This window comes from Rhinopithecus roxellana, chromosome 1 (assembly GCF_007565055.1).
Source record: "Rhinopithecus roxellana isolate Shanxi Qingling chromosome 1, ASM756505v1, whole genome shotgun sequence".
NCBI lineage: Eukaryota > Metazoa > Chordata > Mammalia > Primates > Cercopithecidae > Rhinopithecus > Rhinopithecus roxellana.
In genome coordinates this window covers 138,928,313-138,951,270 of record NC_044549.1, presented here as the reverse complement: position 1 = coordinate 138,951,270, position 22,958 = coordinate 138,928,313, and the positions used below count along the sequence as shown (strand labels likewise).

General features: G+C 37.6%; 1 long non-coding RNA gene across 1 annotated transcript in view; it reads right to left on the bottom strand.

Annotated features, from left to right (window-relative positions):
• Positions 1–9,173: 9,173 nt before the first annotated feature.
• Positions 9,174–22,958, bottom strand: part of LOC104671036 — a 39,343-nt gene continuing 25,558 nt past the window's right edge. Inside the window, exon 3 of the long non-coding RNA XR_749235.2 lies at positions 9,174–9,689. This is a non-coding gene — a long non-coding RNA (uncharacterized LOC104671036). The remainder of the gene's footprint in view (positions 9,690–22,958) is intronic.

Below are 22,958 nucleotides of genomic sequence, written 5' to 3'. Positions count from 1 at the left end.
TGGATATAATTATGAATCAGTTAATATACAATAGTGAAAAAAGTGGCTGTGTAACTGTCATAAACATGTATGTAACAACCAATACAGCTGGTAGCTCACAAAATCAAACCTTTCTAAGGTGCCAGGATAGCAAAGAATAAAAAGTTAATTACCATGGGAGTCTTCAATATGTTTCTGTCAGAAATGGACAGATGTAGTAGGTTTGAGTCAGATAAAGATTGAGTAATAGAATTCATTAAATGTGAGCTAATATATGTTAAGAACTATACATACCTCAAAAGAAACAGGAGGATTTCAGTAAATGTATGTCCCTGTAATGTTTACAAAAATTAGTGATCTTGGTCACAAAGACAATCCTAGCGAATTTTTTTTTAAGTAAAGATTTTTCAGTCACATTCTCAGCATAATACAATACAATTAAAAATTAATAAACCTAGTAAAAATTGTAATACAAGAAATAGGCAAAAGGCTCATATCAATGATATACGAGCTGTTGTAAGTTGACATAGAGAAGACAAATATCCCAACAGAAAAAAAATGGCAAAGCATATGAATGAACATGCACAGAGAAGATATCCAAGGTCTTAAAACAGGGCAAACATGCTCACATTTACTGATTAGCATCAATAGTGAAAGAACTGAATAAAATACTATGTATCTACGCCCTGGAAAAATGTGCTGAAATTCAAAGCAAAGAATTAGAGACTACTTATTTGAGTTGGAGGGATTTCCATTGCATATTATTTTTAAAAACCAAGATAGTCAAATCTACAGAGACTTGGGGAAAAGAGTGGGAAGGGAGGTGAGGGATAAAAGTCTATAAATTGGGTACAGTGAAAGTATCCAATACAATTAGATTAATGGTCATCAAGGGCTGGAGATGGGAACAGGGATTAACTATTGATCCCAGCAGAGATCATACTGGGGTGATGAAAATGTTCTAAAGTGGATTATGGTAATGATTGTAAATCTCAGTAAAGTTATTTAAAAATCATTGAACTGTGCACTTAAAATAGATGAATTTTATGTTGTTTAAATTACACTTTGTTTAAAATTTTTAAACAAGACATTTTTAAAAGGTATAGAAAAATGGGCATAACATTATTGCTTTTTTATTTGTAAAACACACAATTGAGGAAGGTGTAAGAGAAGACTAAACAAACAATAAAATAAAATAAAAAGATTCCACTAAAAATAGAGCATATATGGAGGGCGTGCCAAAGATGGCTCAATAGGAACAGCTCCAGCCTCCAGCTCCCAGTGTGAGTGACACAGAAGACCAGTGATTTCTGCATTTTCAACTGAGGTACCAGGTTCATCTCACTGGGGAGTGCCTGACAATCGGTGCTGGTCAGCTGGTGCAGCCTGACCAGAGAGACCTGAAGAAGGGCGAGGCATTGCCTCACCTGGGAAGCACAAGAGGGAAGGGAATTCCTTTTCCTAGCCAAGGGAAACTGAGATACACAACACCTGGAAAATCGGGTAACTCCCACCCTAATACTATGCTATACCAAGGGTCTTAGCAAACAGCACACCAGGAGATTATATGCCACACCTGGCCTGGAGGGTCCCACACCCATGGAGCCTCCCTCATCGCTAGCACAGCAGTCTGAGATCTAACTGCAAGGGGGCAGCCAGGCTGGGGAAGGGGCTCTGGCCACTGCTGAGGCTTAAGTGGGTAAACAAAGCCACCAGGAAGCTCCAACTGGGTGGACCCCACTGTACCTCAAGGAGCCCTGCATGCCTCTGTAGACTCCTCCTCTGGAGGTAGGACATAGCTAAACAAAAAGCAGCAGAAACCTCGGCAGGGGTAAATGCCCCAGTCTGACAGCTTTGAAGAGAGCAGTAGATCTCCCAGCATGGAGGTTGAGATCTGAGAACGGACAGACTGCCTGCTCAAGTGGGTCCCTGACCCCTGAGTAGCCTAACTGGGAGACATCCCCCACTACTGCAGACTGACACCTCACACCTCACACAGTGGGGTACACCCCTGAGACGAAGCTTCCAGAGTAAAAATCAGACAGCAACACTCGCTGTTCAGCAGTATTCTATCTTCTGCAGCCTCCACTGCTGATACCCAGGCAAACAGGGTCTGGAGTGGACCTCAAGCAAACTCCAACAGACCTGCAGCTGAGGGTCCTGACTGTTAGAAGGAAAACTAATAAACAGTGAGGACACCCACACCAAAACCCCATCAATACCTCATCATCATCAAAGACCAAAGGTAGATAAAACCACTAAGATGGGGAAAAAGCAGTGCAGAAAAGCTGGAAATTCACAAAATCAGAGAGCATCTCACCCTCCAAAGGAACGTACCTCATCGCCAGCAACGGAAAAAAGCTGGATGGAGAATGACTTTGACGAGCTTAGAGAAGAAGGCTTCAGTCCATCAGACTTCTCAGAGCTAAAGGAGGAACTTCGTAACCAGCGCAAAGAAACTAAAAACCTTAAAAAAAGAAAGGATGAATGGATAACTAGAATAATCAGTGCAGAGAAGACCTTAAAAGAACTGATAGAGATGAAAACCATAACACGAGAACTACGTGACAAATGTACAAGCTTCAGTAACCGACTTGATCAACTGGAAGAAAAAGTATCAGTGATTGAAAATCAAATGAATGAAATGAAGCGAGAAGAGAAGTGTAGAGAAAAAAGAGTAAAAAGAAATGAACAAAGTCTCCAAGAAGTATGGGATTATGTGAAAAGACCAAATCTACAACTGATTGGTGTGCCTGAAAGTGATGGGGAAAATGGAACCAAGTTGGAAAATGCTCTGCAGGATTATCATCCAGGAGAATTTCCCCAACCTAGTACGGCAGGCCAACATCCAAATTCAGGAAATACAGAGAACACCACAAAGATACTCCACAAGAAGAGCAAATCCAAGACACATAATTGTCAGATTCACCAAAGTTGAAATGAAGGAAAAAATGTTAAGGGCAGCCAGAGAGAAAGGTCAGGTTACACACAAAGGGAAGCCCATGAGACTAACAGCAGATCACTCAGCAGAAACTCTACAAGCCAGAAGAGAGTGGGGGCCAATATTCAATATTCTTAAAGAAAAGAATTTTCAATCCAGAATTTCATATCCAGCCAAAGTAAGTTTCATAAGTGAAGAATAAAATCCTTTACAGATAAGCAAATGCTTAGAGATTTTGTCACCACCAGGCCTGCCCTACAAGAAATCCTGAAGCAAGCACTAAACATGGAAAGGAACAACAGGTACCAGCCATTGCAAAAACATGTCAAAATGTAAAGTCCATTGATGCTAGGAAGAAACTGCATCAACTAGCGAGCAAAATAACCAGCTAATATGATAATGACAGGATCAAGTTCACACATAACAATATTCACCTTAAATGTAAATAGACTAAATGGTCCAATTAAAAGACACAGACTAACAAACTGGATAAAGAGTCAAGACCCATCAGTTTGCTGTATTCAAGAGACCCATCTCACATGCAGAGACACACACAGGCTTAAAATAAAGGGATGGAGGAAGATCTACCAAGCAAATGGAAAACAAAAAACAGCAGGGGTTGCAATACTAATCTCTGATAAAAAAGACTTTAAACCATGAAACATCAAAAGAGACAAAGAAGGCCACTAAATAATGGTAAAGGGATCAATCCATCAGGAAGAGCTAAGTATCCTAAATACAGGTACACCCAATACAGGAGCACCCAGATTCATAAAGCAAGTCCTTAGAGACTTTCAAAGACACTTAGACTCCCATACAATAATAATAGGAGACTTTAACACCACACTGTCAACATTAGACAGATCAATGAGACAGAAAGTTAACAAGGATATTTAGGAATTGAACTGAACTCTGCACCAAGCAGACCTAATAGATATCTACAGAACTCTCCACCCCAAATCAACAGAATATACATTCTTCTTAGCACCACATCACACTTATTCCAAAATTGACCGCATAATTGGAAGTAAAGCACTCCTCAGCAAATGGACAAAAACAGAAATTATAACAAACTGTCTCTCAGACCACAGTGCAATCAAACTAGAACTCAGGACTAAGAAACTCAATCAAAACTGCTCAACTACATGGAAACTGAACAACCTGCTCGTGAATGACTACTGGGTACATAACGAAATGAAGGCAGAAATAAAGATGTTCTTTGAAACCAATGAGAACAAAGATACAACATACCAGAATCTCTGGGACACATTTAAAGCAGTGTGTAGAGGGAAATTTATAGCACTAAATGCCCACAAGAGAAAACGGGAAAGATCTAAAATTGACACCCTAACATCACAATTAAAAGAACTAGAGAAGCAAGAGCAAACACATTCAAAAGCTAGCAGAAGGCAAGAAATAACTAAGATCAGAGCAGAACTGAAGGAGATAGAGACACAAAAAACGCTCCAAAAAATCAATGAATCCAGGAGTTGGTTTTTTTGAAAAGATCAACAAAATTGATAGACTGCTAGCAAGACTAATAAAGAAGAAAAGAGAGAAGAATCAAATAGATGCAATAAAAAATGATAAAGGGGATATCACCACTGACCCCACAGAAATACAAACTACCACCAGAGAATACTATAAACACCTCTACACAAATCAACTAGAAAATCTAGAAGAAATGGATAATTTCCTGGACACTTACACTCTCCCGAGACTAAACCAGGAAGAAGTTGAATCCCTGAATAGACCTATAGCAGGCTCTGAAATTGAGGCAATAATTAATATCCTACCAACCAAAAAAAGTCCAGGACCAGACGGATTCACAGCTGAATTCTACCAGAGGTACAAGGAGGAATTGGTACCATTTCTTCTGAAATTATTCCAATCAATAGAAAAAGAGGGAATCCTCCCTAACTCATTTTATGAGATCAACATCATCCTAATACCAAAGCCTGATAGAGATACAACAAAAAAAGAGAATTTTAGACCAATATCACTGAAGAACATCAATGCAAAAATCTTCAATAAAATACTGGCAAACCGAATCCAGCAGCACATCAAAAAGCTTATCCACCATGATCAAGAGGGTTTCATCCCTGGGATGCAAGGCTGCTTCAACATATGCAAATCAATAAACATAATCCAGCATATAAACAGAACCAAAGACAAAAACCACAGGATTATCTCAGTAGATACAGAAAAAGTCTGACAAAATTCAACAGCCTTTCATGTAAAAACTCTCAATACATTCAGTATTGATGGAACGTATCTCAAAATAATAAGAGCTATTTATGACAAACCCACAGCCAATATCATACTGAATGGGCAAAAACTGGAAGCATTCCATTTGAAAACTGGCACAAGACAGGGATGCCCTCTCTCACCACTCCTATTCAACATAGTGTTGGAAGTCTGGCTGGGGCAATCAGGCAAGAGAAAGAAATAAAGGGTATTCAGACAGGAAAAGACGAAGTCAAATTGTCCCTGTTTGCAGATGACATGATTGTATATTTAGAAAACCCCATTGTCTCAGCCCAAAATCTCCTTAAGCTGAAAAGCAACTTCAGCAAAGTCACAGGATACAAAATTAATGTGCAAAAATTGCAAGCATTCTTACACACCAGTAACAGACAAACAGAGAGCCAAAACATGAATGAACTCCCATTGACAATATGTTCAAAGAGAATAAAATACCTAGGAATCCAACTTAAAGGGATGTAAAAGACCTCTTCAAGGAGAACTACAAACCACTGCTCAGTGAAATAAAAGAGGATACAAACAAATGGAAGAACATACCATGCTCATGGATAGGAAGAATCAATATCGTGAAAATGGCCATACTGCCCAAGGTTATTTATAGATTCAATGCCATCCCCATTAAGCTACCAATGACTTTCTTCACAGAATTGGAAAAAACTGCTTTAAAGTTCATGTAGAACCAAAAAAGACCCCCCATTGCCAAGACAATCCTAAGTCAAAAGAACAAAGCTGGAGGCATCACACTACCTGACTTCAAACTATACTACAAGGCTACAGTAACCAAAACAGCATGGTAAGGGTACCAAAACAGAGATATAGACCAATGGAACAGAACAGAGCCCTCAGAAATAATACCACACATCTACAGCCATCTGATCTTTGACAAACCTGACAAAAACAAGAAATAGGGAAAGGATTCCCTCTTGAATAAATCGTGCTGGGAAAATTGGCTAGCCATAAGTAGAAAGCTGAAACTGGACCCTTTCCTTACTCCTTATAGGAAAATTAATTCAAGATGGATTAGAGACTTAAATGTTAGACCTAAAACCATAAAAACCCTAGAAGAAAACCTAGGTAATACCATTCAGGGCATAGGCATGGGCAAGGACTTCATGTCTAAAACACCAAAAGCAATGGCAACAAAAGCCAAAATTGACAAATGGGATCTAATTAAACTAAAGAGCTTCTGCACAGCCAAAGAAACTACCATCAGAGTGAACAGGCAACCTACAGAACGGGAGAAAATTTTTGCAATCTACTCATCTGACAAAGGGCTAATATCCAGAACCTATAAAGAACTCAATCAAATTTATAAGAAAAAACAAACAACCCCATCAAAGGATATGAACAGACACTTCTCAAAAGAAGACATTCATGCAGCCTACAGACACAAGAAAAAATGCTCATCATCACTGGCCATCAGAGAAATGCAAATCAAAACCACAACGAGATACCATCGCACACCAGTTAGAATGGCAATCATTAAATATCAGGAAACAACAGGTGCTGGAGAGGATGTGGAGAAATAGGAACACTTTTACACTGTTGGTGGAACTGTAAACTAGTTCAACCATTGTGGAAAACAGTGTGGCGATTCCTCAAGGATCTAGAACTAGAAATACCATTTGACCCAGCCATCCCATTACTGGTGATATACTCAAAGGATTATAAATCATGCTGCTATAAAGACACATGCACACGTATGTTTATTGCAGCACTATCCACAATAGCAAAGACTTGGAATCAACCCAAATGTCCATCAGTGACAGACTCAATTAAGAAAATGTGGCACATATACACCATAGAATACTATGCAGCCATAAAAATGGATGAGTTTATGTCCTTTGTAGGGACATGGATGCAGCTGGAAACCATCATTCTCAGCAAACTAGTGCAAGAACAGAAAACCAAATACCGCATGTTCTCACTCATAGGTGGGAATTGAACAATGAGATCACTTGACACAGGAAGGGGAACATCACACACTGGGTTCCATTGTGGGGACGGGGGAGGGGAGAGGGATAACATTAGGAGATATACCTAATGTAAATGATGAGCTAATGGGTGCAGCACACCAACATGGCACATGTATACATATGTAACAAACCTGCACATTGTGCACATGTACCCTAGAACTAAAAGTATAATAATAAAAAAGAGCATATATGATGCGATCTCTACATTTATGTAAAATTTTATATATGTATGTTATATGCATAAATGTTACTGTACCTGTAATTAACTTTAAATACTTCAACATAGTATTTTGAGGAATCTCCATACTGTTCCCCATAGTGGCTATCCTAATTTACATTCCCACCAAGAGTGTATAAGATGTCTTCTTTCTCCACATTCTCGCCAGTGTTTGTTTGTATAAAAGTCATTTTAATGGCTAAGATGATATTACATTGTTGTTTTAAATTGTATTTCTCTGATGATCAATAATGTTGGCTTTTTTTAATGTGTCTATTGGCCATTTGTATGTCTTCTTTTGAAAAATGTCTATTAAGATCTTTTGCCCATTTTTAAATGAGATTATTTTATTTTTTCCTTTTGACTTGTTTGAGTTCCTTTATATTCTGGTTATTAAGCACTTGTCAATGGGTAGTTTGCAAGTATTTCTTCCCATTCAGTGAATTGTCTCCTGACTTTGTTGATTGTTTCCTTTGCTATGCAGAAGCTTTTCAGCTTGATGTAATCCCATTTGTCCATTTTTGCTTTGGTTGCCTGTACTTGTGGGGTATTGCTCAAGAAATATTTGTCCAGACCAATGTCCTGAAGAGTTTCCCCAGTGTTTTGTAGTAGTTTTATAGACTGGAGTCTTAGATTTAAGCTTTTAATCCATTTTGCTTTGATTTTTGTATATGGCAAGAGATAGAAGTCTAATTTCATTCTTCTGCATATGGATATACCATTAACATATGATCCAGCAATCTCATTGTTAAGTATGTATCCTAAAGAAAGGAAATCAGTATATGAAAGAGATATCTGCACTCCAGGGTTTATTATAGCACTATACACAATAGCCACAATTTGGAATCAACCAAAGTTTCCACCAACAAATGAATGCATAAAGAAAATGTGGTACATATACACAATGAGATATTATTCAACCATAAAAAAGAAGAAACTCCTGTCATTTGCAACAACATGGATTGAACTGGGGTATATCCTGTTAAGTGAACTAAGCCAGACATAGAAAGACAAATTTTGCATGTTCTCACTCCTGTGTAGGAGCTAAAATTAAAACAACTGATTTCATGGAGACAGAGTAGAATATTGGCTACTAGAGGCTGGGAAGAGGTTCAGGATGGAGGGGAAAAAGTGAGGATGGTTAATGGGGACAAAAATATAGTTAGATAGAATGAATAAGGTCTAGTATTTGGTAGCACATCAGGGTGATACAGTCAACAGTAATTTATTGTATATTTTAAAATATTGAAAGAGTAGACTGGAATGCTTCTAACACAAAGAAATGATAAATGCTTGAGGTGATGGATACCCAATTACCCTGATGTAATTATTACACATTGTATCCTGTATCAAAACATCACATGTGCCCCATAAATATGTACAACAATTGCGTACCCATAATCATGAAAAAACAAAAAAATTTTTGGGAAGTGATTAAGTCATGAGGGCTCCACCCTTGTGAATGGGATTAATGATCTTATAAAAGGGGTTTCCGAGAGCTGCCTGGCCCTTCCATCTCTCTGCATGTGAGGACACAGCATTAGTCCCTTTTTGCCTTTCTGTCATGTGAGGCTGCAGTGAGAAGAGGATATCTTGGAAGCAGAGAGCAGCCTTCACCATGTGTAAAAATTTTGTAAGAGATTTCTTTCATTATAACCTGAAAGTAAGATTGTGGGGGACTGCTAACTCTCACCAGCCACATCAAACTAGTTGCTATCATTATCAACCAAAGAACCTCTTCAGAAAGAAATTAGCTGTGTCAGTTCACAACAATAAGGAAATAAAAGTATCTTTTAAAAAAGAAAAGTATACAGATTATCTCCTCATTAAAAGAATAATGCCATGAGTATACACAAACAAAACTTTCACATTTAATTTTTGGGAGGTCACAGGTTTGCCCATTTCCATTCACAGACTACTGGGTCTACTGCATTGGGTCTAATGCAAATTCAACCTTTACTTCAGCAGACAAGATGTGAAAGTTGAAGGACACAGATAGGATCCCTGATTCTATTCAATTACAGTATTCCAGAAGTAAACTTTTTGGAGGCAGACTTTTAATAATGTACAAGATAGGATAGTTTTCTGATCACAGAGATTTGCAGTTCTTTCTCTGCAGATACAGACTAGTGTATATGTGTCCATTTGGCTGGTTGTCCATCATGGCCGGTTAGTGAATGCTAAGATTTCATAATGAGAAAGTCAGTGCAGAAGTTTCCTTTCTTGCTTGGGTTTTGAAAAGCAGGAATATGAATGAGGAAATGACCAAAATCTTCATCTCACTGGAAAACATACAGTAAAAGAGGCAATCCTAAGAAATAAAGGAAATTAAATTAGATAAGGAATGGATAGAAGAACCTTGAACTCATAATTGGAGATTTTTATTTAATTAAAATGAGACCACTGAGAGGGTTTTTGATTAGTTCAATGGGTGATCTTCTTCCACAAAGTTACTAAAAAGACAAAAGTAGCTGGCATTTTCGAACTAAAGGAGGAAAGGTGGATGTCTGAGAGCAAATTAAGAGAAAAAATAAATAAAATGATAGTGGCTGCATATGAAATTGAGAGAATAATAGAAGAAAAAGGAAAACTATTTAAAGACATTATTTAGGAAGAAACTACAAGATCTGTTGATAGTGAACAAAAGACAAATTTCCCATTGATGTAAGGTGAAACAAACATACATTTCATCCATCCACCAGCATCTCACGAATCTTCTAAAAGTGCTACTTCCAACATGTTATCTTTCTGTCCCCAAAGGGGAGAGCCTTAGTTTAGAATCTTAGAATAAAGTCTAAATTCCTTAACTTGAAATTTAAGACTTTCTGTAGTACAGTCCCAAATTCTCTTTCTCAAAACTACCTTTAAAAATAATTCTGATAAAGGAAGACATTTATGCGGCCGACAAACATATATATATATTTTAAAAAGCTCATCATCACTGGTCGTTAGAGAAATGCAAATCAAAACCACAATGAGATACCATCTCATGCCAGTTAGAATGGCAATCATTAAAAAGTCAGGAAACAATAGATGCTTGAGAAAATGTAGAGAAATAGGAATGCTTTTACACTGTTGGTGGGAATGTAAATTAGTTCAACCATTGTGGAAGACAGTGTGGCGATTCCTCAAGGATCTAGAATCAGAAATACCATTTGATCCAGCAATCCCATTACTGGGTATATATCCAAAGGATTATAAATCGTTCTACTATAAAGACACATGCACACATATGTTTATTGTAGCACTGTTCACAACAGCAAATACTTGGAACCAACCCAACTGCCAATCAATGATAAACTTGATAAAGAAAATATGGCACATACACACCATGGAATACTATGCAGCCATGAAAAAGGATGTGTTCATGTTCTTTGCAGGGACATGGATAAAGCTGGAAACCATCATTCTCAACAAACTAACACAGGAACAGAAAACAAAACACTGCATGTTCTCATTTATAAGTGGGAGTTGAACAATGGGAACACATGGACACAGGGAGGGGAACATCATACACCAGGGCCTGTCACGGGGTGGAGGGCTAGGGGAGCTATAGCATTAGGAGAAATACCTAACGTAGATAATGGGTTGATGGGTGCAGCAAACCACCATGGTACGTGTATACCTATGTAACAAACCTGCAGGTTCTGCACATGTATCCCAGAACTTAAAATATAATAAATAATAATAATAATAATTCTGATTGCAGGAGTCTTGTGAGTTTCTGTTACACAACTCAGAAGCAGATTTAAAAATAATTTTATATAATTCAATCCTGATCAAGAGCAGGGCTTTCTTATCCCACTACCTTTCTAAAGTGTTCCACCTTCTATTCTAACATAGGGAGATGTATGAGGGTGTGAGTTAGAGAAATCAGTGAATGCATTTCACGTTCAGGTGGAACACTGTCTGTGTGGGATGGATCTGCAGGTGGGAAGGGCCTGGGCAGACACATAAGCACAGGTAAGCTAAGCAATTGACTTTGGTCTATGGGCTGACCATGCGCTGTGTTGGCCTCACTAAAGGCTATGTCTCTCTTGCAAGAACTTTCATTTCTTCATTTCACTCTAGCCTGTCATTAGAAGCCCAGTTTTTCTTCCCTCAGCTTCTGGTTACTTTTTCACTCATCCCTGTGAGTTGAGAAACCATGGACCTGTATGATGGTTGAGTATTTGTAACCATCATGGCTCCTCAGTGGACAACTGCAGACTCCCATCTAGCTCTGACACAGTTCAAGCTGGAGGAAATAAGAGTTTCCTGTGGGGTATAAGCAAAAGGAGGAACCCACAAAAATAGCCATGAAATAGATTGCCATTAAGTTACTTCATGTTTCCTAAATTTTACAAGTAATTGATTCATTCTTCATCAAATGTTTCACTGTTTCCTTGGTATTTTAGTTTGCTTTGGAGTCTAAGCTACATTTCTAAGACTCTTATCTTTTCCATTGCCTCATTTCATTATCTTCATTCCCATTCCATTTCAAACTTCAGGCCCTATGGCCATGTCCTAAATACTTTTATCATTACAATTGTTCTCTACCAATATATTAGGTTAGTGCAAAAATAATAGCGGTTTTTGCCATTAAAAGTAATGGCAACAAATGGTAATATTAAGTACAACCACCCTGACACAATGCCATAAAGTAAATTTTCAACCCTGCTTCATCCCAAAGTCTACCTTCTTCATATTTATACCTGGACTGCTGATTCAATCACTGCTAGAGAATAATCACACAACCACTGAGATTGATACCATTAAAAATTTATGGCTTCAAACTGTAACTGTCCAGAAATCCTGCAGTTCTTCTCCAGGAAAATCTCTTTCCTGTTGTCCACAGTGACTATTTTTATACTTCTCCACCTTCCTCAAACCTCTGAACCAGATGCTGCTCACTTCATTCTCAACAAATGACCTAACCTGCTGTTAATAAAGAAAATAGAAACCTGCTGTGTGTAATTACCTCAATTCCTCCACCAAACCCATAACCTCATCTGTTTCTGAATATTTACCCATATTCTATCCTCCTTCCCTTGCTATAAATGCAAAAATTAACATATGTCCTCACAATGTATTATTCTTTTTCTTTTTTTTTTTTTTTTTTTTTTTTTTTGAGACAGAGTCTCGCTCTGTCACCTAGGCTGGAGTGCAGTGGCCGGATCTCAGCTCACTGCAAGCTCTGCCTCCCGGGTTCACGTCATTCTCCTGCCTCAGCCTCCTGAGTAGCTGGGACTACAGGCGCCCGCCACCACGCCCAGCTAATTTTTTGTATTTTTTAGTAGAGACGGGGTTTCACTGAGTTAGCCAGGATGATCTCGATCTCCTGACCTCGTGATCCGCCTGTCTCGGCCTCCCAAAGTGCTGACATTACAGGCTTGAGCCACTATACCTGGCCTATTCTCTTTTTCATATATTATTTTGGAGAGGTAAACAAGAGTTTCTGCTGGATAATATTGGTGGCTGCCTCCACACTGACTGACAAGAAGCTGCCTGAGATTAGTGGCTCCTCATTCTCCAATGGGAGGAGATTCTATTATTTTCAGCTTTGTACAATGTGTCCAGGTTCTATCACAGCAGGGATTTGATATCCATGATAGCAGGTAGCTAGTTGCGAGATATGTGTCTGTGACTCCTTGAGTAGTTGGTATGCAAATCTAGACTGCATATTATTTGCTCTCTCCATTTAGTACAAAGGATAATAACAGGAGAGTTAGAGCCCCTTCCCAAGAGCATCGCTCTACTGTGGGTCCAACTGTGCCCAGGAATAAGGCATATACAGATCTAATGCATTTCAGCATATAGTCTCTTCTTTAGTCATTGTGCAAGAATAAGTAGGGTCATCTTGCTCCAGGGATAGAGGTTTACTCACACCATCCATACTGTCAAGTGTTTCCCCAATCATTCGTATCTGACAGCCTCTCCTAGGGAGTAAAGGTATCACTACAAGAGGCAGGAACTAACAACTGTGACCTTCACCTCAGTTTTAAGATGTTTTTCCAGTGGTGTGGTGGGTCTCACTCTATCTTACCTCCTTCAGGACTGCTGACATCATGTAAGAGAGAGTTCCAGGTCACTGGCAATGGGAAAATCCCTAAGATGGAGCTAGGTGCTCTGCTCATTCTGACATCAAGATTTACCACCCCAATATGCAGGGTTTTTATTTTGTTTTGTTTTGTTTTGAAATAGAATCTTGCTCTGTCACCCAGCCTGGAGTGCAGTGGTGCTATCATGGCTCACTGCAGCTTGACCTCCCAGGCCCAAGCAATCCTCCTGCCTCTGCCTCCCTAGTAGCTGGGACTATGGATGCACGCCATCGCACCTAGCTAGCTTTTGTATTTTTTGTAGTGATGGAGTTTTGCCATGCTGCCAGGCTCGTCTTTAACTCCTGGGCTCAAGTGATCCTCCCACCTCAGCTCCTCAAAATGCTGTGAGTACAGGCCTGAGCCTGTAATATGCAGTTTTGATAAACTGTACCCAGCAACATGCAGTTCTAATAAACACCAAAGTGACATGAATCATAAAAATCACAGCTCAAACCATATCATAATCACAAAAGGAGCCCAAAGTGTTAATAAAAGAGAATACAAGATGTTGAAAAGTGATAACAGCCCTTCCTAGCAGAACAAATGGAAGGACAACGAAGGCCATGATAGGCTAACCAAAGACTTCAATGCTTCTGACACAATTTTGTTTAAAAATCTCACTTTTTAACCATCCTCAGAATAAGACATTGAATGCATTAATTATTTCCTGGCACCCCATCAGCACTGATTCAATAAGATGGGTGGCTGGCACCCACTTTGACTCTGCCTGTACCTATGAGGTAGCAGGTGATTCCAGAGAGACTTTCCATGGGACAGCAGGCAGAAGCTAACTGCATGGTGGTCCAAGAGCCTAAGAAGTGGACTCCACCTGGGTTTTTTTTTTTTTTTAACATACCCATACACTTGATAATAAATTACTAGTATCCATCTTCCACTGGCTTACAGCATGTCATTTCTTCACATTTCTACAATATTTTGCTCGAACTTCACTATCATTTGGATTTTGGTTTACTTTTATTCATCTGTTTTTTTCCTTGATTTCACATTTTTCTCACGTGAGCTGCGAATACAACTGGACTTCAAACCAGAGCATTTGATCTCTCCTTGTGCTTAACTTTCCAGGAAGATGTTGCAATTGCCCCTAAACAATAATCAAAAGGCACTTCTCTCTCTTCCTCTGAAAAATCACAGCTCCCGGATGGGGAAGTGAGTGGAGATGTTACATCTCTCACATCCTTACTTTAGTTTCGAGAGTGAGAAGAGATGAAAGAAGATGAAAACAGACTTCAAAACACACAGAAAACTCCTGTATTTACAAAGGGGAAAAAATGATGGCATTCAAAACACTACAGAGCAATGTAAGCAGTATCTCCAACTCCCAAACAAATAAAAGAACCTTTCACAAAAGAAATCTTATGTGACCCGAGACAGTAAACCCCTGTACAGTTCAGCAGTTGGTTTTATAGCTAAAAGAGTCAGGCTTTGCCTCGACATACCCACGGTTCTGGAACATGAAACTTTTCAATACCCATCATGTTCAAATTATTGCCACCCCATAATTTCCTCAATCCCGTTCCACTGAAATGGAATGTGTTATGCAATCTGAATTTCCATCATAGCAGCCATTTTAAATCAAGAGGGGCAGAAAATTACCTATACAGTCTGTTATGAACTTCCTAAACTTAAGTAAGAGATTTCAATCCCATGCAAGTAGAAACCAGTGGTGAATTTATGATGTGAGTTTTGTCTTTTAATTAAGAACTTAAAAAAGAGGTGACAAAGCTTTTTTGAATGCTTTGAAAAGAGGCAAAATAGATATATTGGAGAGAGCTTCTGAGTTGGAGAGTGGAGTACAGGCAACCTCACGAGGAGCTGGGACCTGGGAATCAGCATTTACTCTAACTTGTAGTGAACATCAGGGAAGGGTAGGTGGTGGAGAGGGACAGATTCGGCAGGTGGAATTTCATGTCTAGAGACACGCGGTGTCTTTTGGCACAACTGGTGATTATCATCATCAGAGAGCAATTGGGTGGGGTAAAGTCTCTGTAGGTGGAGGGTGCACTGCAATGGGGTATCTGGGATGCTGGCCAACAACAGGAAAGACTGGCAACAAGGAAAGAACCTCAACTCCTGGACTCTTGTGTAATTTAATAACGGGAGGAGAATGGAAGGAGCAAGGCAGCATTTCATTACAAATGACAACAATTGCTAACTAACAATAACAGATTTGCTAAAACACTGGGAAAGATTGAGTTTTTTACTTCACAGAGGAAACTGCTACTGAGCTACATAGTCTTCCCAAATTCTCTCAGCTAGTGGGTCCAGAGCCAGGTTTATCAAAAAGCAGATCTACTTAGATCCAGAACTCATAACCACCATGCTGCATTTTACTGAGCTAGAAAGAGCACAGGTTCAGGGAACTCGGGAAATGAGCCACAGGGTTGTGACCCACATGTAAGTACATAACGGTTCCTAATTTTAAAACAGTTTTCATAATTTTAAAAGTAAGGAAACATAACTAAAAATTCTACAGCATTCTAGAATTTACATAGCACTTTCACTTGGGTGGTCTCCAAATCAAGAGAGAAACCTAGATAATGATGCTCAGTGTCCAAAGACCTAACAGAATCAGCAAGGTTCTGTCTAGGATGACTTGAACATTAAGCCAGCCTTTAAAAAACATCTATGAGAATACATAGGAGAAAGTTTTAAGACCTTGGATTAGGCAAAGGGATTTTAGATATGACAACAAAAGCATGAGCCCTAAAATAAAAAATTGTTAAATAACGCTTTTAACACTGTTAAGAGAATAAAACAGCAAGCGTATTTAAGTAATTTATTTTCAAATCACATATCTGACAAATGACTTGTATCCAGATCTCAGAATTCAACATTTTCAAAAATCTCCCAATTTTTAAAATGGTCAAAGATTTTTTTTAAATGCTTCACCAGAGAAGATATGCAAATGGAAAATAACCTTAGTGTCATTAGTCATTAGGACAATGAAAAAATTAAAACCATAATGCAATACAACATACATCTATTTAAATAGTTGAAATTGATAGAACTAACCGTCATAAGTCTGGCAATGAGGCAGAGCAACTGGAACTCTCACACATTGCTGGTGGGAATGTAAAATGGCACAGCCACTTTGGAAAACAGTTTGGCTGTTTCTTCTAAAATTAAACATTCATTTACCATATGACCCGCAATCTCACTCCTATTTATACAAGAGAAATAAAAACTTATGTTTAGCAAAATAGCTAATCTTTTCAAGTGCTTTATTCATAACTGCTAAATGTTGAAACAACCAAAATGTCCCCCAATTAGTGAAACAGTTGCACATACGTTCAGTGTAACATTGCTCAGCAACAAAAAGGAACTACTGATATGTATGACAACATGATGATCTCAAATGCATTATGCTAAGTGCAAGAAACCCCATTCAAAGACTGCATACTCTATGACTTCATTTATATGACATTCTGGAAAAGGCAAGAACTATCAGGCAGAGAACAGATCAGTGGTTCCCAGGGATTGAAGTGGAGGAGGGGCCAATTACAAAAAGGCAGCATGAGAAATTGGTATGTGTGTGTGAAGAAACTCTTTAGTAGCTTGATTGTGGTTGCGAGCACAGGACTCCATGTATTAGCAAAATATATACCACTACACACCGCCCCAGGAAAGTTTACTGTAAATTAAAGAATAAAAAATTATAAACAGTAAAAACTGATTTTATATATATATAATTTTTACTTTTGCTGAATAAATTCTGTATGTGTGTATGTGTGTGCGAGAAAGAGAAAAAGAGAGTAAAGAGAAAGAGATTTTGCCAAAAAAATAATGGTTCTTTTATGAAAGTATGGGAAGTACGGGCTGACCCCTCATGCAGTGTTTTACACAGAGTATTCAATATGCATTTGTTAAGTCAAAATGAATAAAAGAATAACAAAGTATATTAGTTATTTCAAATTAATTTCATTTACAAAATATAAATACCAAAATTAAACAATTAATGATATTTTTAACTGTCTCAGTAATGATTCACATTGAGATCTTTGAACTTATTTCACTCTCAACACACAAAACTTGCGAAGTTACATAAAAGCAACAAAGCCAACTCAATTAATGTATTAGCATATTTAAAACTCAGGGTGCCAATGATAATTTTGGTTGTCACTTTAAGTTATAAAGTAGCAATTTAAAAATCGTAATAATGAAAAAGAAGACTAAGACTTATACATATTATGTATGATTATGATTTTCTGCACATATTAAAATTCATCTTCATTGTAATTGATGAATATAAAATATATAAAATTGCTTTAGAACGATGTGGATACAAAGAAAATATATCAAAGGAATAATATTTCCTATGCTGAATGCATTTTATATTTTATTTTTAATCCAAATTTTTGTAGAATTATTCAATGCTACTTTAAAAATTAAAGTAGCTTGTAAAGAATGAAAATTACAGTCATTATCATGATTTGTTTTAAAAACAGATCATTACAGCTTAAATAAGTTTCATGTGAAAGGACTCAACAATAATTCAAAAGGCAAAAGAAAGTATTGAGGAAACAACCTACATGTGATATTAGCAGATATATTTCACTTCTGAATACAGATAAATGTCAAATGAAATTATCTTTTGAAACTCTTATGAATTTATTTTAATTTATAAAATAGCTACAGCTGTTAGTATGAAAGTCTAATAGTGTCTATTGACATGCACTGAATTGGGTAAAAAAGATACAAGGAAATGAAAAGTGTACACATGCAACAGAATTTTAGGATGGTGTATATGCCCAAGCTCACGGTGTATATGCTTTTAATAGAAAGCAAGAATCTGGTTAATAATGAAGCCCCTCCCTAATCTTAAGAAAGTGCAGCAGAAAATAAAATTAAAGAAAAAAATTATCTCACTTTACAATTGTGTCTTTTAGACATTTCGATTCCAGTTTTAATTTTTCCTTGCAACATGAAGCTTTATTTTCAAGATAGCTAGTGCAATCTCACATATGAATACTTGTGTTGTTATCTCTTTTGAGAGAGACTTGACAAATATTCCTAATTGAACAGTGGAACAACAAGGATATGGAAATTACATCCAGCAACTTTTTTTTTGTCCAGAATGACTAGTTCAGAGTTTGCCTATGAGTCAGTAATGTATTTTATGGTGATTACTAATATTTTCTTAGGAGTTCAATAAATATTTGGACAAAAAACAGACAAAAGTTATATTAATTTATCTAAAGTATAGGACTAAATAAAATATTTGGAGAAAATGTTAACTTGTGTCGCACATCCAAGATGATGATGATAAAGTATTTGTAATGGATTGTTAGTGGTGCCACAATACAGACACAATTCTCCTCCTAAAAAACCTCATCTAACAAGATTTATATTTCCTCTTACCTTTTTCTATAAAAGTGGTTGATGGTCATGTATCTAGACGGTGACAAGTAAAGATACTGACTATGAAAAATCACAGATTATATTCAGCACCTAGCACGGTGACTGGCCCACACTAATATTCAATGAAAGTTTATTGGACTGATGGGAAATGTGAATAAATTCTATGTAAAAAGAATAAAATTATGGTCTTAGGACATTATGCTAGAGTCAGTTTTAAGTAAAATGGATATTTTATTTTTGGAGGATTAGGAATATTCTCATACACTATATGCATGAGCAAAAATTTATACAGATTTTCTGATGGAAATTTACTAACATTTTTTTAAAGTCTTAAAATGTATATACGCATTGATCTAAACATTCTTAGTTCTAGGAATTTAGCCCAAGGAAAGTATTTGGAATTTGCACAAAAATGACTATGTTTTTAATAACAGCAAAGACTGGAAACCTTCTTCTAAATATATAATAACAAGTAATTGGTTAAATAAATTATGGCAGACTCACATAGTGAAATATCTTTGAACTCATTAAAAATGATGCTTTTTATGGAAACATGTTTTATACATTAAGTAAAAATGTAGTTTCAATTGGAATGTATACTGTTATCCCATATCTTGTGCAAATATATGTATGTGCATGTATACACAGAAAAGTGGTACATACCAAGTTGTTAATTATTGTTATCTATGGATGGAGGATTTTAATTTTCTTTTTTTCCCATCTGAATTTTATCATTTTTAAACAGTAGACCTTATTTATTGCTATTGAAGTATGAAAATACAAGAAAGTAAAAAACTGATGCTTGAAACAAAAGAGCAACAAGACCACTCACCACCACAAAAATGACTAGCTTGCCCCTCTTCTGGCTGAGTGATTGGCACTTCTTTACCAACACAACTCTACCTATGCTATAATCCTCCCACCTGCTAGACAAAATAAAGAAATACAATCATCAGCTGTCTCTGTTTCTCTCTCTCTCTCTCTCTTTTTAATCCCAAGGACTTTAAAACAGTCTCGGTTTCTTGATAGCATTTGATCGAGAATGAGTTTCTGCTTTGCAATCCATCCTCAGAACCATCGGCACAAACCCAAACCCATAAGAAGCTCCTCTCAACACCCCCTTACTGAAGTGCTTTCACAATGACACTTAAATGCACTGTCAGATCCTGCTGCACCAAGAAAAATAAACCCCTTTGTGACTCTGAGTTTTTGTGGTGGTCTTTGGTTGTTTCTTGTGATGATGATGGTGATGATGGTGGTGATAATGATAGTGATGACGTTAGTAGTGGTGGTGGTTGTAATGATAGTGAGGCTAGTGATGATGGTAGTGATGATAGTGGTGATAGTGATGATAGTGCACAGGTGTTTTTAAAACTAGCAGTGTTTGGACCCCAAGAAACCGAAGAAAAATGTTCTCTTTCACATAGTACAACAACACTGTAGTAAGTCCTATGACTTCCAGCACAGGAGAGGCAATCTAGTGAAGTAGAAAGAAACTCTACGAAGAGTCAGGAGTTATAGGTTCTAGTTCTGGTTCTGCCATTAGTTTACTTTGTTACCTGGAGCTAAACCTCTCAGGACCTCATTTAATTCATCTGCAAAATGAAGATTTCTGGATTGATTTCTAAAGTAACTTTTCATATTGTGCAGCTTTTTGTCGCTGTTCTAAGTTATCAAGTCAGAGACTCAGACTAGACGATCTATAGTCTAACTGAACTACCTGCTTTTGTACTTAAAGTTTTTATTGACATATAGCCACATTTATTTACACATTACCTATGGCTGCTCTCACATTACAATGGCAGATCAGAGTGGTTATAGTAGAAACTATATAGCCTACAAGGCCTAAAATATGTATTATCTGACCCTTCACAGAAAAATTTTGGTACGTTAACATGCCCCTGCTCTAGGGGTATGTTAACAAGAGTCTAGTATGTTGAAGATACATCTTATTAGCAGAAGGTCTGCTTAACAAGGTGGGGATTTCCATCCACCCTTAAGGTTCACTAGTGTGTCCTTAGCACCTATGTCAGTGCCTGGCATATGCTGAATACATACTTGTTAAATGAATGAGTGTGTTAGAATGAATGACTAAATGAATTATAGCCTCTGGAAGGCTGAAATGTTTATTCTTTAGTATTCTTCCTGTCTTGGCAACGTTTCTATTTGCTGTGGAATTTAAAACATATCCAGATAGAGGGAAGTTTATATACAACACCCATTTTCAGTGTTGTCATATAGTATGTCCAAGTGTATATAGTTCCAACTACATAACAGTGCTTAGTCTGAAGTGAATTCTAGTATGATTTTCAAATACAGTAGCAGCATACAATATCTCATCCCCCTCAGGAGACAAGTGTGGATTAACAAAAGTAGACTCTGAGATTTCTGGAAAACACTTCTTCCTCAGTTCTGAGGACAACAGAATCAAGTAAAAGTGGAAAAGAATCACCATATATTATAATCTTAGTACCAGTATTTATTGTTTTCAGATTTCTAAAAATAAGGTTTGTTGATTTTTTTTTATATATATACTTTAAGTTCTAGGGTACATGTGCACAACGTGCAGGTTTGTTACATATGTATACATGTGCCATGTTGGTGTGCTGCACCCATTAACTCGTCATTTACATTAGGTATATCTCCTAATGCTATCCCTGCCCCTTACCCCCTCCCCACAATAGGCCCTGGTGTGTGATGTTCCCCTTCCTGTGTCCAAGTGATCTCATTGTTCAATTCCCACCTATGAGTGAGAACACACGGTATTTGGTTTTCTGTTCTTGCACTAGTTTGCTGAGAATGATGGTTTCCAGCAGCATCCATGTCCCTACAAAGGACACGAACTCATCCTTTTTTATGGCTGCATAGTATTCTATGGTGTATATGTGCCACATTTTCTTAATCCAGTCTGTCACTGATGGACATTTGGGTTGATTCCAAGTCTTTGCTATTGTGAATAGTGCCACAATAAACATATGTGTGCATGTGTCTTTATAGCATCATGATTTATAATTCTTTGGGTATATCCCCAGTAATGGGATGGCTGGGTCATATGGTATTGCTAGTTCTAGATCCTTGAGGAATCGCCACACTGTTTTCCACAATGGTTGAACTAGTTTACAGTCCCATCAACAGTGTAAAAGTGTTCCTATTTCTCCACATCCTTTCCAGTACCTGTTGTTTCCTGACTTTTTAATGATTGCCATTCTAACTGGTGTGAGATGGTATCTCATTGTGGTTTTGATTTGCATTTCTCTGATGGCCAGTGATGATGAGCATTTTTTCACGTGTCTGTTGGCTGTATGAATGTCTTCTTTTGAGAAGTGTCTGTTCATATCCTATGCCCACTTTTGGATGAGATTGTTTGTTTTTCTCTTGTAAATTTGTTTGAGTTCTTCGTAGGTTCTGGATTGTTGATTTTTCTTTTGTTTGATGTAGTCTCATTGAACCAACATCACCAGTAATGTACCCAAAGTCAAAAAGAGGTTTATGTAGCTTGTATCTTCTGTTTTTCTATATACTGGAACATCCAGTAAATTTCTCTCTCACTTTTAAAAATAGAGATGGGAATCTCACTTTGTTGACCAGGCTGGTCTTTAACTCCTGACCTCAAGCAGTCCTCCCATCTTGGCCTCCCAATGTTCTGGGATTACACGGGTAAGCCATTGCACCTGGCCAAGTAAACTTTTCTTTAAGAAGTGTATTCTTGGGGGCCGGGCGCGGTGGCTCAAGCCTGTAATCCCAGCACTTTGGGAGGCCGAGACGGGCAGATCACGAGGTCAGGAGATCGAGACCATCCTGGCTAACACAGTGAAACCCCATCTCTACTAAAAAATACAAAAAAAAAAAAAAAAAAAAAAAAAAACTAGCCGGGTGAGGTGGCGGGCACCTGTAGTCCCAGCTACTCAGGAGGCTGAGGCAGGAGAATGGCATGAACCCGGGAGGCGGAGCTTGCAGTGAGCCGAGATCGCACCACTGCACTCCAGCCTGGGCGACAGTGAGACTCCGTCTCAAAAAAAAAAAAAAAAAAAAAAAAAAAAAAAAAAAAAAAAAAAAAAAAAGTGTATTCTCATTCTTTTATTTGATAAATAAAAATGTATCCATCATGTTGCATATAGAGG